The sequence below is a fragment of the Triturus cristatus genome, chromosome 9 (genome assembly GCF_964204655.1).
Source record: "Triturus cristatus chromosome 9, aTriCri1.1, whole genome shotgun sequence".
Taxonomy (NCBI): Eukaryota; Metazoa; Chordata; class Amphibia; order Caudata; family Salamandridae; genus Triturus; species Triturus cristatus.
The window spans coordinates 1,131,615,194-1,131,630,615 of NC_140592.1; the positions used below are offsets into that span (position 1 = coordinate 1,131,615,194).

General features: G+C 46.3%; 1 protein-coding gene across 2 annotated transcripts in view; it reads right to left on the reverse strand.

Moving 5' to 3' along the window:
- The window catches only part of FANCM (FA complementation group M), a 797,274-nt gene that overhangs the window by 155,847 nt on the left and 626,005 nt on the right, over positions 1-15,422 (reverse strand). The gene's annotated exons all lie outside the window — the stretch shown is intronic.

Genomic DNA, 15,422 nt, shown 5'->3' on the forward strand with positions numbered 1-15,422 from the left:
CTCCTAGGAAGGGGTGCAACGGATCATCCATTTCAGTTGCGTAGGTTTTTTTTCTTTGGGGTGCTTCTAGTCTACTAGGTAAATGCACTTCTTCAGCGATAATTGTAATTATCTGTGGCAAAACCTGGTTTGACTGCTTCATATTTTGGGTTTGCTTCTGGTTCGATATAATATGAGAGTTGGACCTTCTTTACAGTAATGTGGGATTCTTTTTTACATTCTTTGGTCCCGAATTTACCCATTTGTGTCAATACAGGGAACATTTTTGTAGAATATTTTATTCCAAGTGGGCTGACTGGTCTTACGTTTTTAAGTGCTTTTCACTTTCTTTTTCACTCTCTCTTGGATTAGGGTATCTAAATCCTAACTTGATCCTTTTGAACTAGGTTCTTAGTTGTCGCTAGAGAGGCTGGAAATACCAAATCGGGAATGTCCTCTCCAATTGGTGTGGCGTGTTACTGCACTGTATGCCTGATTTTCTCTTGTTGAGAGGCAACCTGGTTCAGCTCAATGTTCATTTGGACTGACTGCATCTTGTCCTTTAGAGGATGAGATCAAACTATAAAATTGGATTCACAAGCAGGTGCGTTATGCAGCAAAATGTGTTTTCTTGAGTAATCTTTATTTTGCTTTTAAAGGATGTTACTATTTGTTTTACTCAAGTTAGAAATAGGTTAAGAATGCATTTTGTTTAGTGCATCCATAAGAGTATTCAAGAAAGATGGTCTAATACAAATTCTCAGTACACTGATTATTGGAGAGCATGGACATGATTTGGGTTTTGCTTCGGCCGGACTCCTCGCCCAGAATAATAAATTGTTTACATTTTTGAGTCTGGTGTCGATACTTGAACCAGATAGAGCAATCGTATTTCAATGGTCTACTTGGATATCTAATTAGTTTGACATGTAATGAAGAGCAGTTATTGTAGTGTCCAATGTAACCAATAATGGTGACCAGCAAATGTTAGTCGGTTCCAGAAAACGGTGTTATAATAGTGTTGGTTAAAGTACTCTGATCTTGTAGGGCACAAAATTGATCTAAACCACTTGTGGCGGTGTTTACTGGCTTCCCCTTGCCTTCATTTATCATGCCGCTTTTTAGATTACCAAGTCGTTTCCCCCCTTTTTCTAGTATATATTGGTTGGGCCCAAACAATGTGTGGCATTAAAAAAACTTCTGCATGGGCTGTCCAGTTCTATCTCCAGGTTGTTACGTGTTTCCATTTCATACTTTCGAAAAGTGAGCAAGGTAGTTTCAAATGCTTCATGTTGGTTTGACTGCTACGTTTCTGTTCTTAGGTTGATTAGCTCTAAATGGTTGAGTTTCTTGCCCATTATGATTGTGAGGGCCTGGATTTGGACTACATCAAAGATGCCTATTGGTGCTTGCGAGAGGATGTGGCGCGTTGGCGGCGTCTTCCGCTCTCGCCACTCGGCCGAGCGGCCTTGTTTAAGATGATGTCCTTGCCGCGCTTTCTGTACGCCCTCCAGAACACTATGGACTTGGTACCAGCGCGCTACTTCCGCGAGGTGGAGGGCCTGCAGCGGCGCCTGTTCTGGGACGGGAGGCCGCGTATTGCTCTAGCCAAATTGACGCTCCCATGGTACGATGGGGGGGGTCGCCCTCCCGGACATTAAACGGTATTACTGGGCCTCCCAGCTAGCTGCAATCAATCATGGCCTTTACGGACCCGCCTTGAACCCGGCATTTGAAATGGACAGGATGCTCCTGCCCGGTGGCGATTATAATCGAGCGCTCTACTCTGGCACGCCCGACTCCCGTCTGACGGGGCCGACGCGTGTCATGGTGCGTGTATGGCACGCGGCTAATGCAGCTATGGGGTGGAAGGACCGTTTGACCCGGGCGTCACCGCTATATGCGTCTGAGAGGTTGGGCTCCCTGTGGACATCGAAGGGCTTCGAGAAGTGGGACACGATCGGAATCAGCACGGTGGGAGATCTCTGGACGAGGGGGGGTTTCAAGACTTTTGAGACGCTGCAGACGGAGTTTCAGCTGCGAGGCAGTGAGTACTTTCGATACTTGCAGGTCCGCCACGCGCTGGCCTACGTCTTCCCGGATGTTGCGTCCATTCCGGAGTCTTCCCCCCTGGAGGACAGGGTGCTAGATGGCCATGTACCAGACAGCACGATCTCCCTTATATATAAAAAACTGATCAATGACAGATCGTGCCTGCTGAATGGCCTCCGCGAGGCCTGGGTTGCCGATGGGCTGGAGCTGGACGACGAGGACTGGATCTCCGCGGTGGCCTCTCCGAAGGAGGTGGCCATCCCGGCTCGCCTTCGTTTCGTCCAGCTTAAGATCCTTCACCGGGTTTACGTCACGGGGCCGAGGCTTCTACGTATGGGCTTTGCTGGTGACGGATTGTGTAAGCGCGGCTGTGGTGCTTTGGCAACTTTCATGCATATACTGTGGGAATGCCCGAAGGTGGAGCGATTCTGGCGTGGTGTGCATGAGGTTTTGCGTGTGGTTACGCGTGTTGCATTGCTGCCTGAAGCGAGGAGATGCTTGCTGAATGTGTGGGAACCAAATGATTATTCGGTCCCGCAGACGCGGTGGGTGACTCTGGGATACATGATAGCGAAGCGTGACATTGCCCAATTGTGGGGATCCCAGAGGCCCCCGGCGGTGTTGGCCTGGAAAGAACATATGGATTGGTGTATGTTTCGTGAAAAAGTAGTGTACGTGGCGAGGGGTAAGCCTGGGGCGTGGGTGAAAATCTGGAGCCCCTGGAACGCCTACCGTGGGGGTATTTGTGAGCCGCCACTGCTACCGGTAGCCTCACCGGCCCCATCTCCTTAGCCGACCCCCCTCCCTCAGCCGTGGGCACGTGGCTCCCCAGTCCCTGCCATACTCCCATTCCCCTCTTCAGAGTTTTGCTGCTGGTTAGGATCCCCCATTTACGGAGCACGTGCTGTCACTTGGTTCGCGGGTTGCCTTGCGGGTGTGGTTTTTTGTGTTGTTCTGTTTGACAAAAGGAAACCGTATTGTGGGCTAGGAGTTATGCGGCCTACGCCATTGGTTTTACCTGATTTGCCAATCTGCTCCGCCGAGAGACTCTCACTGTATGTATGCTGTATGCCTTTTGCTACTCTAGCGGCCGGCCGGATGGTTGTAGGCCCATGCCTGTAACTTTTTCATCGTGCAATAAACGGTTTCAAAAAAAAAAAAAATAAATAAAAAAAAAAAGATGCCTATTGGTATCTGCAGGTGTAATTCCACTTTGACCGGAGTCATTCTAAGCTACTGTAATCTGCGGGCTTAGTAGCCTCCTAAAGTGATAGGTGGAAATAGCCTTTTTTTGTTGTTGTTTGTTACCAACCAAGTTGCTGGCTGGCTTAAGCTGCATGTGACACTCTTATTTAATTTAAAGGGCTTCTTGGAATTTTCTTTTCTTCTGTGTTGAGGGAGTCACTGTTTCTTTCTAGCCTGATCTCATTTTATATTTCAGGCATTAACTTGCAACCCCAAATGTGTAAACGTTTTAAAAATGTTACGGTATGGGGAACTAAGTGGCCATTTGTATATTGTTGGAATTCATTTTGAGAAAACTCGTCTGCAGTTTATCCCAAGATAAAAAAGAACCACCATTAGGTTGCCTGTTTGTAATCTTTAATCTTTTTGAAATTCACTTTAGTAACAAAGAGCCAGCGTCTGATTCCAGACTTTAGATCGCTACTATTTTTAATGCAACTAGTACTGGTGATTCTTAACACCTGTATGGATGTTTCTATTTACGCTTTGGGAAATAAAGATAAATTCAGTGTTAATAAATTGGGGCACCAGAGACCTGCGTCTGAAAGACCAAAAACAGGTTACCGGAGAACTAGGAGAAGTGCATGGATGCAAAGTTAGCATGGCTAATTCTTCATTACCGCCATGCTGCTATTGGTGCCAGACTCCAGCCACCTGCCCATCCTGAGGATTCACCAGAATCCTTTGCGGCTGGCCAATTCCTCCTGGGAATGGTTTGGGGAAAGCAGAGGGGCAGAGGGGTCCGCACCTGAGAAGGTGATGGGGGTACAACGAAGGAGGGCTCAACATACCAGGGTCCCATTTGACAGGGAGTTGCATTTTGCAGGGCTCAGCGGGAGCACTCCGGTCTAACTCTGGGGCACTGCTTTGTAGACTAAACGCTGCACCTATCGGCTCCTCCTCCTAGCTTGCATTCATACTCCCTCAGTGTTCTCTTGGAACTAGTGTACTGTTAGGTGAACAACTGTCCTGCAACCATGTTATGTTATTAAAGCTTTTAAAGCGCGCTTATACCCAAGGGTGCCCTGGCGCTGAGCACTGTCTAATCGGTGTCCATGGGTGCAGAGGGTTATCCAGAGAGCAGACATGTTTTTAACCCCTTCCTGAAGGAAAGGAGCTCAGTGGAGTTCCTGAGCTGCACTGGTAGGTTGTTCCAAGCTTTTGCGGCACAGACTATGAAACTGCTGCCGTCACAATTCGCTTTTTTCACTCGGGGAACGATCACTTGTTTTCCTACCAACGAGTGCAACATTCTTCCAGGGACATACTATTTCATGCAACTTTTCAGATATTCTGGACCAGTGCCCACCAAGGACTTAAAAACCGTGCAAAGCGATTTAAATTGTGCACGCTGTTTAACTGGAAGCCAGTGCAGGTGTTGAAGTCCATTTCTGAGACGAACCTTGGCGTGCCCGTTAGCAGCTTGGCTGCCGCATTTTGCGCCAGCTGGAGTCTGTTCAAGTGCTTCTTTTGAATGTTTAAGTACAGACTGTTGCAATAGTCCAGCCGTGACAAAATGATGGCTGAGACTGCAGTCCTAAAGCTGTCCTCTGGTAGAAAGAATTTTATTTTCCTCAGGATTCTGAGGAGGAAAAAGCACGTCGAGACCACCCCGTTGACCTGATCGCCAAAGGTAAGTTTATCATCCATAATCACCCCCAGATTCTTGGCTTTCACAGATGGTCCTGTAGGTTTACCCATTTCGATGGGCCACATGTCTGGCGTCCAGAGGTTAGGGTTATTCCCAAAAATAATAACCCCTGTTTTGCCAGCATTAAGTTTCAGGCAGTTTGCAGACATCCACCCAGTTATTGTTTACATACAATCATGGCATCTTGAGGCCATTTCGGCTTCTTTACCTCGCTGTAAGGACAACACAATTTGTGTGTCGTCCGCATAGGATGCAACTTGCAGCCCGAATGATCTCATCAGGGCTGACATATATGTTAAAGAGCGTGGGACTAAGGGAGGGCCTTGTGGCACCCCACAAGGAAGGGAAAAAGGCTTCGAACTATCCCTCCCCAAGTCCACCGTTTGCGTTCTATCAGTCAAGAAAGATTTTAGGAAGTTCCAGGCCTTACCCTGTACACCCGCCATCGACAAACAGTCCATCAGAATTTCATAATGGACCGTGTCAAAGGCCGCTGACAAATCCAGCATAATCAGGATCTACCATCATTTTTTATTTTCTTTATTTCAGTTTCACAACAAAGGGTCTGAAATTGTATATCCTCCTTTCACAATGAAAACCAAATGCAGCCCATTTGTCACCAACTCCTTCTTGCTACCAGCAAGTTCCTCTTACTCCTCGCTGGTCCTTTTTTTATTTTCCTCTTTCTGCACATAAACAACTCCCCATCTACCCTCAACAGATTCTATTTGCTGACACACCTACGCATAATGTTCATATTTTCTAGAGCAGGGTCTCACTTGTACCTATATTCCTAAAACGGTGTTCCTCTTTTCAAGTATACCTTCAGTCTCAACTCTTACACTCACATTTTTAACATACTTAACTTCACCGCTTCTAATCCTTTACCACCACAATCTTTTACTTGCCTTCATGTGTCACCATACCCACCATATTCCCATTCTTCTCGTAATGTATCTACTTAACCCGGTCTGGAAACTGTTCTACAGATTTGGCAATCAGCACAGCATCATCAAATGTCAGCTCCTTAGTGATGCACAACTTACTGCAAATTTGCTTTTAAACTTATGAGGACCTTAAACCGACCCCGCATGACCTGAACGAAATACAAAATTGTAATTCTGAGCCAAACAGCCTAGCTGTGATTTATTCATCAAATGTTTTCAGGTTCTCTCCCACATGCATGCGGTACTGCTCTCTTCACGTCATCATCATCTACTTTCCATCACGTTTTGCTTCATCCCCAAAAACCCCAGGAAATGCAGAGAGTGCAACAGTAGAGAAAACGTTGGATAGCGGGAGAGTAAAAATTATTACCACTCCAGAGAGTGCAACAGTAGGGAAAGCATTGGATAGCGTAGGTGTAAAAATTACTATTCCCACGCCAGAGAGTGCAACAGTAGAGAAAACGTTGGATAGCGGGAGGGTAAAAATTATTACCACTCCAGAGAGTGCAACAGTAGGGAAAGCGTTGGATAGCGTAGGGGTAAAAATTACTATTCCCACTCCAGTGAGTGCAACAGTAGGGAAAGCATTGGATAGCGTAGGGGTAAAAATTACTATTCCCACTCCAGAGAGTGCAACAGTAGAGAAAACGTTGGATAGCGGGAGGGTAAAAATTACTATTCCCACTCCAGTGAGTGCAACAGTAGGGAAAGCATTGGATAGCGTAGGGGTAAAAATTACTATTCCCACTCCAGAGAGTGCAACAGTAGGGAAAGTAATGACTTAATAAGTAAATAAAAATAACTTAATTATCAATATCAATTTAAAATTAATTAAAATTAATTACCAAATACAAATTAATTACCAATTAATTAATTATCAATACATATAAATAAAAATACATATTTAATTAATTACAATTACATTACTTCCCACCCTATTCCCCTATAAAACACAACCCACTCCAAATAATAAATTAAAACAATTAACAATTATCAATTAATCAATTAATTAAAATGAATTACCGATTAATAAAAATTAATTACCAATTAATAATTATTTAACAATTAATTATCAAAACATACAAATAAAAATACCTATTTATTTAATTACAATTAAATTACTTCCCACCCTATTCCCCTATAAACCCACAACCCGCTACAGAACTAAAACACAAAATGAAATTAAAAATAATTATTAATTTATAAAAACTAATATTTAATTTACTATAATTAAATTACTTCCCACCCTATTCCCCTATAAACCCACAACCCGCTACAGAATTAAATTACGCAAAAATTAAATAACATAACATTCATTACTTTAAAAATATTAAACATACATTACAAAAATAATATATATATATATATATATTTTTTTTTTTTAAAACCTTTATTTAGCACTGTGTACAAGACAAATACGGGCCTACAACCATCCGGCCGGCCTCAACACTTCTGAAGCTTGATAGCAAAGTATACGTCCACTCGGTGGCACGGCAGCACATAAAAGCATACGACCTATGTTACAATAAATCCACGTGCACCGAGTGGCAGGAGACAGTAAGGTTAATTTTAAAAAATTTTATGTAAGGAGATACAGAAGCTAGAACGGATCAGTGTACAGAACAGACGATCATATGATAAATGGGTAACAGCCAACAGGAGAGTCAACTAACAGTGAACACATCTAAAATGGCGGCACGAAACTATAATACCAGGATATAGATACGCAGCGAAGTGTGCCTCCCAGCCGCTACCCTCCTAACACCAGTCCCCCCCACTGACCCTAGAAAAAGACGTAAGAAAAGGACGGAAAAAAGAAAAAGAAGGCCCATAGAAACAAAAAACGTACCGAAGAAGACCGCCCACCCTACACGCATGCCGAGGCTATGGCCTACCCCCCCCTAGCTACGTGTCTGTCGCCCCATAGGAACCCGAAATGTAGAATTAAGGAAAGAAGAAAGGAAAAAGGACCATAAAATCACGGTTGAACCCAGGGAGAAAAAGAAGAGTGCACTACCCTACTACTCCCAGGAAAAGGAAAAGCGGGGAGGAGCCCACCCCAATGCCGAACTCCCGGACTCCCGCGCCGCCCATACATCCTGCGCCATGTACAGCACAGTATCAAAAGACCCACGTAAACCCGGTGGTCCCGAATCAATACCACCCAGCACTTCAGCACTTCACAAGTCCTCCCCCCGGCAGAAGAAGGAAACAGGAGGCGAAATCACAGCGACATGCAGCAAAAAACAGGTCATTAAAAACTACTCAGCCAATATTGCAAAACGTGTATCAGTCCAGGTCCCCGTCTGCCGATCCAACCAAAGCGACAACGAGCATGCCATCACCCCTGTCCGGACCGGCAGACGTGGTTCAGGCCCGTCCATTGCTGCGAGCCACCTTCAGCCAGGACAAAGAGACAAGATGGCCACTCTCGAGGAAAGGGGACAATGAAGATGTATCGTACCGCAGGGTCCCAAACGCAGCAGTAACATGCCATAGAAGCTCCAGCGATAGGTGCATTCAGGGTAACATCTGGCAAGGGAAGTGAAAGGCTAGGTCTCAACAGGTAGTTCGTAGGCAGAGTCACAGCGTTCAAAGTGAAGGGTGTCCCTACAACTGTATCCGTGTCGATGGGTTGACGCGTTACATTGTAGCCAGGAGGACTCCGCGCCACCGTCCCTCCGCTCTGCAACATTGTTTCACCTCCAGGAGAAAACATGGGCGGCGGGGGATCCTTCAGCCGGGAACGTCCCGTTGCAAACAGTGCCTCATCGAGTCTCCGGGTCAGCGCCCGGCAAGTACTCTGCATTGCCACTTTTAACGCCACGAGGGCGGCCAATACATCCCCACAGGTCGGGTCTCTCTGTACCAAGCATCGGCCCGCACTATCCCGCTGCTCCTCCGATGCGGCAATCAGCTCCGGGGCACATGGGCGCGCAGACACTGCGAGTCCAGGGTCAGCCGGCGTCTCCGCAAGAAGAGCAGGCGCCATTGTCATCTCCACTGCAGGCAATTAGTGGCGGGACAAAAGTGACTATGTATACCGGAGATCCGAGGATGTAGACACCGGAAAAGCTTCGTGCTCCACTCGGGAACTGCACAGGGCGAGAGCGCCCCACGGTTGCCGTGAGGACCGGCCGTTCGCCGCAGGAAGACACTTCAAAATGGAGTCCGCTCGCTTTTCTTCAGGGTGGCGGAGGAGAGCTAGTATTAGGGGGCTCCAACGTCGTCCACACCACTGCCAGCGCGAGGGGGAGTCCGACCCGGACGTAAGGGTCCGACTCCAGTCGCACAGCCAGCGTTTTCACCCCCGCGACCACCCGCAGTATTCCAGCTCAGCACCCCGTCCACATCCCTCGGCGTCCAGCGGCGGCCATCTACGCAGGGACCAGGGGGAGCGCCGGAGGTCGAAGCAAACACCGAGTCTGCTACCAAACCCGCCGACAAAGGTGTCAGGAGAACGCCAGTCACTTCAGTGCCGGTAATCCGCGGCGGTAGAGCGGCGCAGGTCAGGAGAATTGATCAGGATTAACAAAGGAAGCCAGACGGTCCACGGAGCCGGGAGCTCAAGCGTCCGTCCCGTCGGCCATCTTGGCTCCTCCCCCAATAATATATATTTTTAACACATATACTAACATACATAACACTAAATTTATTTTCGATATTATGGAAAACGATATTTTAAATTCGATATTATAGCAAATCTTTATTTCTTACCTTAATTTCGATATTCTGACCTACTATATTTTGGTAATTCGAAATTCTGTCCACTCTATATTTTAACTTCGATATTCTGGGCAGTCGATATTGCTGAATCGATATTTAGGGTGTTCATCCAATTTTACAAATACTCTAAACACAGGGCCAAAGTGCATCGCCTCCAAGACTCCATGCAGTAAGGATCAATCCACCAGAAAAACACGTTTCCAAGGTCAATTAATTGTATCGCTGTCGGGTCGGAAGTCTGCTCTACAAACACCAATGCCACTTGCAATCATGTAATGTAGTGTCTCGTCCCCATGCCTGGCATAAAACCATTTCGAAGATCCAATTACTATGATAAATCTGTTTGCCAACACCTTTGCAAAAATGTTGACGTCCATGTTAATAACGGATTTAGGCTTGTAAGATGCACAAATCCATCTGGGGCTAGTCTAGAGTCATTACGATCAAAGAACTTAAGTGAGAACCCAATTGGGCCCAGTGTCTTCCCCGCGGGCATGTCATTACTGGTTGCCAGCATCGCCTCTTCAGTTATAGGGAGTTCCAGGGCCTCTACATCGACTTCCTGCAATTTAGCCAATTCGAATTCCTGTAGAATAGAGCTCTATAATACTTGTCTCTGTGCAACTTACCCGGCATATAAATTAAAATATTTGATGAAGGCATTTGTGATCTTTTGGGAATTAGAAGTCAGTCCCAGGCGCGGGTCTTGAATACAGGGACAAACCTAGCTTCTGCTTCTCTATTAGCCAGCCCATAATCAAATTTCTGTTTTTTGTCCCTGGCCTCATATATTCTATACTGCAGGTCCAGCAAGCCTCCCTCGCAGAATCTAGTGACTTATTTTTCAGTGAGTCTTTCTCTGCCTCCTGCCACATGATGAAGTCCTCGCCTGGTGACTCAGTAATTTGGTTCTCTAGCGTGATACAATCGGCTACGCTTTCTTTTTTTTCAAGGTTTGTCGCTTACAAAATGATCTCGTCCCCAATGACTGCTCTGAGAGTCTCCCAAACCACGGATTCGGACGATGCTTTATTGAATTAGAAGAATTGGTACATTTCTTCCCTCAGGAATTCATGGAATTTCTCATCTAACAGATGCCATCCCTTCAGCCATCATTGGCAACTGTTCTCTCTGTCTATTGCTAGCTCTACTAGACAGTGATTGGAGATCCATCCCAGCAGGATTGGGGAGGGTGGGGATCGGAAGGGGGGGAGTTACTGAAGCTCGCAGCGTCTGCTGCACATACAAAAACAAAAAGTATAATGCACACTGTGTCTGTTGTATCAGCAGTGAGTATAATTTGGGGCTTGCTAAAGCATCACTCACCAGATATGTCTTAGCCCCATTGACTGTAACTATTTGAGGAGTTGTACTTCTTGCATGAATGGGGGACCAGGTGGAGTCCAATTTGGCATGCATCACTGATATAAAGTTCACCACCCCAGGACTATTTGTTCCAGTTTAGAAGGAGGTTAGATAGCCTCAATAAGCTAATGTCAATTAGTGTTGGCAGTACATATACTAGCGATGGTCCAGGGCCTACCTTCTAAAAGCCAGAGATCCAAACCCATTGACGCAGGGCTTCATGATGAGCTTCCATTTTTGTGAAAGGGAAAGATTTAAAGAGAAGGATAGCTACCACTTTGGTGCCATAGTGAGCCCGGAATGAAACAGCCTGTTGTACTCAAGCTTCCCCAGGAGATGTGTCTCTTGTAACTGAAAGATCTGGGAACCTAATTTCTTAGCACATTACAAAACTGCCCTTTTTAAAACTTATTCTTCAAACCATTCACATTCCAGGATACTATTCTGTGAACTTGCTGCTGGAGTCAAGTTATCTCATGCCTGTCCATGCAGAGTATAAAATCATGATGGATGAAGATAAAGATGGCTGCAAACCAACATTTAAACAGTAACTTATCTCAATTCCAACCCCCACCACATCCCACTGGAGTGTTAGAGGCACTCTTGTGGTCTGACACCCAGTGATGACCTTTGACTTTTGGGAGCATATCGAATTTTGGAGTAAACGGAGGAAGAAGTACGTACCTGGGGTCCCATCTGATTGTGGCAGGAACCCCCACGCTGTGTGTGTATCGCTGCCGCCGAATCCTCATCCACGGCGGCGGCGCAGGACTACACAACCCAGCCTGCCTAGCGTCACTGGGGCACTTCCGCCCGTCGTCGCGCCCGGAGGCGCTAAAAACCGCGAGGCTCCCTCCGAGGAGCGGGGCATATCGAATTTTGGAGTAAACGGAGGAAGAAGCACGTACCTGGGGTCCCATCTGATTGTGGCAGGAACCCCCACGCTGTGTGTGTATCGCTGCCGCCGAATCCTCATCCACGGCGGCGGCGCAGGACTACACAACCCAGCCTGCCTAGCGTCACTGGGGCACTTCCGCCCGTCGTCGCACCCGGAGGCGCTAAAAACCGCGAGGCTCCCTCTGAGGAGCGGGGCATATCGAATTTTGGAGTAAACGGAGGAAGAAGCACATACCTGGGGTCCCATCTGATTATGGCAGGAACCCCCACGCTGTGTGTGTATCGCTGCCGCCGAATCCTCATCCACGGCGGCGGCGCAGGACTACACAACCCAGCCTGCCTAGCGTCACTGGGTCACTTCCGCCAGTCGTCACGCCCGGAGGCGCTAAAAACCGTAAGGCTCCCACCGCGTCACGGGACGCGCACGGGTGGTGCCGGGAGAAGCCCGGGACAAGGGCGGGACCGTCTGTGGCCGTCGGGGGCCGGAGGAGGCCGGGCCGGGCCACCCCTCGTTGCTGCCCCACAGAGGTACGTCGAAACTGTTTAGGTTCCAAGCCCAAACTGCTGCATATGGACTGGCTGATAGTGACTGAATGTAACAGACTTTTATATCAGTCATTATAAACTGTGTTACATCGTGCAATTTGTTCCCTTCCCATTGTACAGACCTTAAACCCCGAAAATGGACACACGCAAAACTACAGCGGGCACCTTAGATGCCTACTTATTAAGAGCGGAATCCATAATAATTCAGGAAATTGAATCCACAGAAAGGAGGCTTTCCTTAGAACCCACTATTAGATCCAACAGGTTACCCGATGCCTCAAATCAAGTCACAGTGACTAATCCACCCACTCTGACTATCACTTCGGATTCCCTAAACCTTTCTTCCCCGACTCCATCTGGGCCCAAGGAAACTCCGACTAAATCTACACCCTCAAAATCAAAAGGACCCCAAACATGAGGGAAAGTCAAAACCAAAACCAAACCGAACATTGGAAGGGGGGCGAATAGAAAAGGCCAAACCCTAAACGCGGGGAAACCCGCAGTACATATAGTTACCTCTGAGATAGGCACACAAACCGAGGAACCCAATCAAGCCCTTCCTGCTCAATTAGACACTTTTGGTGAAACTATCAAGAATTCAGTCCAAAATAGCGTAAAGGCAATACAATTAGTAGTCACCCAAGAAATAGAAGATAAACTGGGTGAAATGATTTCGATACTCTCTGCTGTTTTTGAGGATAAATTCACCCAACTCAAAAAAACGCTTCTTGATGGTATAACACAACTAAACTCTCCCATAACTCAGACTGTAAACGATCAACCCATCCCTCAACAGGAACAGAACCCACCTTTTACAATAGTACACTCCAATAAACCTATTGCAAATACATCTACCACTACCACTACCAATAGTCTGTCAGACAATCGGGACCTCAAGGGGAAGTCTAGATCAACTGTAGCTGTAGCTGTTGAACCTCCCGTAAGATCTTCCGCAAGCCCAAAAAAAACCAAGACAGCTGGCCCTACAACTCTCTTAAATCCAAACAAAGAACACCTAAATCTTCCACCGGCCGCTCGGCCATACGTCCTAGTTTTAACAGGCGTTCCGCCCTTACAAAAAAATTCCACGGAAACATGGGTTTCACTAAAGAACAAGGTCACTGATTGGCTTACCAAAAAAACCTACTTCCATCCAAATCATATCAATCAGATCTTGATGGTTAGAAGAGTGGGTTGGATCGGGGACTCTCAGAAAAAATGCCCGGGTGATTGCATAGTCATAAACTTTAAATCCCCAGGCTTAGTCCGCTCCCTTCTTAGGATCAATAGAGGAAGAACCCACGGAATCACAAGCATTAATTTGGTGTCACTTGATTTCTTCTATCTCAGTGAGCAAACAAGTATTAATAGAGGGAACGGGTGTGTTGTCAACTAAAGCAGGTTTGAATACCTTGCAACACTGGAGGAGGTAGACTGACAATCAACATTTCATGACAGTCTCTCTCCCCTAAGTGTTTTCCCATCTCCTCTCATACAAAACACACATCTCGCCCTCCCCCATGTCAAGGGTAACCTTTCGGCCTCCTGTCTCCTTACTCACCTGGTACCCATAGACCATTTAGGGACTCCTACTAATTCTAATTCTTTTAGTGTGTATAAAATTGCATCCCCCCCGACAATTAGATTCCGCATGGAGGATGATATTGGTCCCAGTGCGGACCTCCCCGCAGTTAACCCAAGCATCCCCAGGACCCCTGCGACACGCGTGAATACTCTTGTAAACAACTCATCCTTAAAAATAACCTTTTGGAACGTATCGGGCCTACGATCAAAGTCCCAAAACGAGGAATGGCTAAAATTCATTAAAGAAAGTGAAATTATCGCTCTCCAGGAGACTTGGGCAACCACCCCCACCCACATAAATGGCTTTAAAACCTTTTTCAGCCCAGCATTACCTTCAACTTCAGGTAGAGCTAAGGGTGGATTGTACACGTATGTCTCAAACTTGATTCCAACTCTGGAAACACACTCTCTCAAAAATGAACCATACTATCAGATAATAAGTGCAAATATAGCCAGAATGACCTTAATCCTGATAATCAACTTCTATAATAATCTTACAGATTCTACCTTTGTGGAGACTATAAAAGAAATCTGCGTTCTTTTATTAAAACTAACTACTCTCACCAAAGGGAAAGAACCAATAATTATCTGGGGGGGGGGATTTTAACCTGACACTGTGTAAGAGCTCTGTAAACGGCAACTGTGGTTACACTGATCACCTTAACAATAATATTTCTCATTTCTTGCATTCCCAAAAGGGGTCCTCTTTAAATGAGACCATGACCCTTCTCCAATTAACTTTTGCAAACGAACTGACCGTTCCTCCTACCCCCTTCGCCCCCACCTTTAACGGCAGAGGATTTTCTTCCTGTATCGATTTTATTCTGGCAGGGAACACTGCTTTAAACTTGATCACCGCTGTTACTACTCACGACTGTGCATTCAGTGACCATTTTCCAGCCTCTGTCACCATACAAACCACCGTCTCACGGAAAAATGCAAACACAATCTATCATGACGAAAATATCTCTATGCCCAGGCCAAACGGTTACGCACTCAAATGGTCAAACATTGATCCTGCCGCCACCTTAGAAACAATAATTAAAGCGGCCCGTCCAGCCTTTGAGGCCTGTCTAATGGAGACGTTACCTCCTATAGAGATTGTGGCTAATTTCGAGAAAATAACCCTGGAGGTTAAAAACGCCCTGACTGTCCACCTTTTAGGGCAAAAAACACCCAAGGAAAAACCAAAGTTTAGGTGGTTCAACTCAACATGCTCCAGGGCATATAAAACCCTTAAAAAAACCCTTAAAAAAAACCCCAAGAAATAAACTTGAGGTTTCATCTGCCAGGCAGACATACAACAAAGCGATTGCCTCCAGGAAAAAAGAACTAAAAGAGGCACATTGGATTGCCTTACACGCTAGTTGTCAGGATAAAAATACGACCACCTTTTGGGAGATTGTTAACTCTTCCTTCCTAGCCGGTCC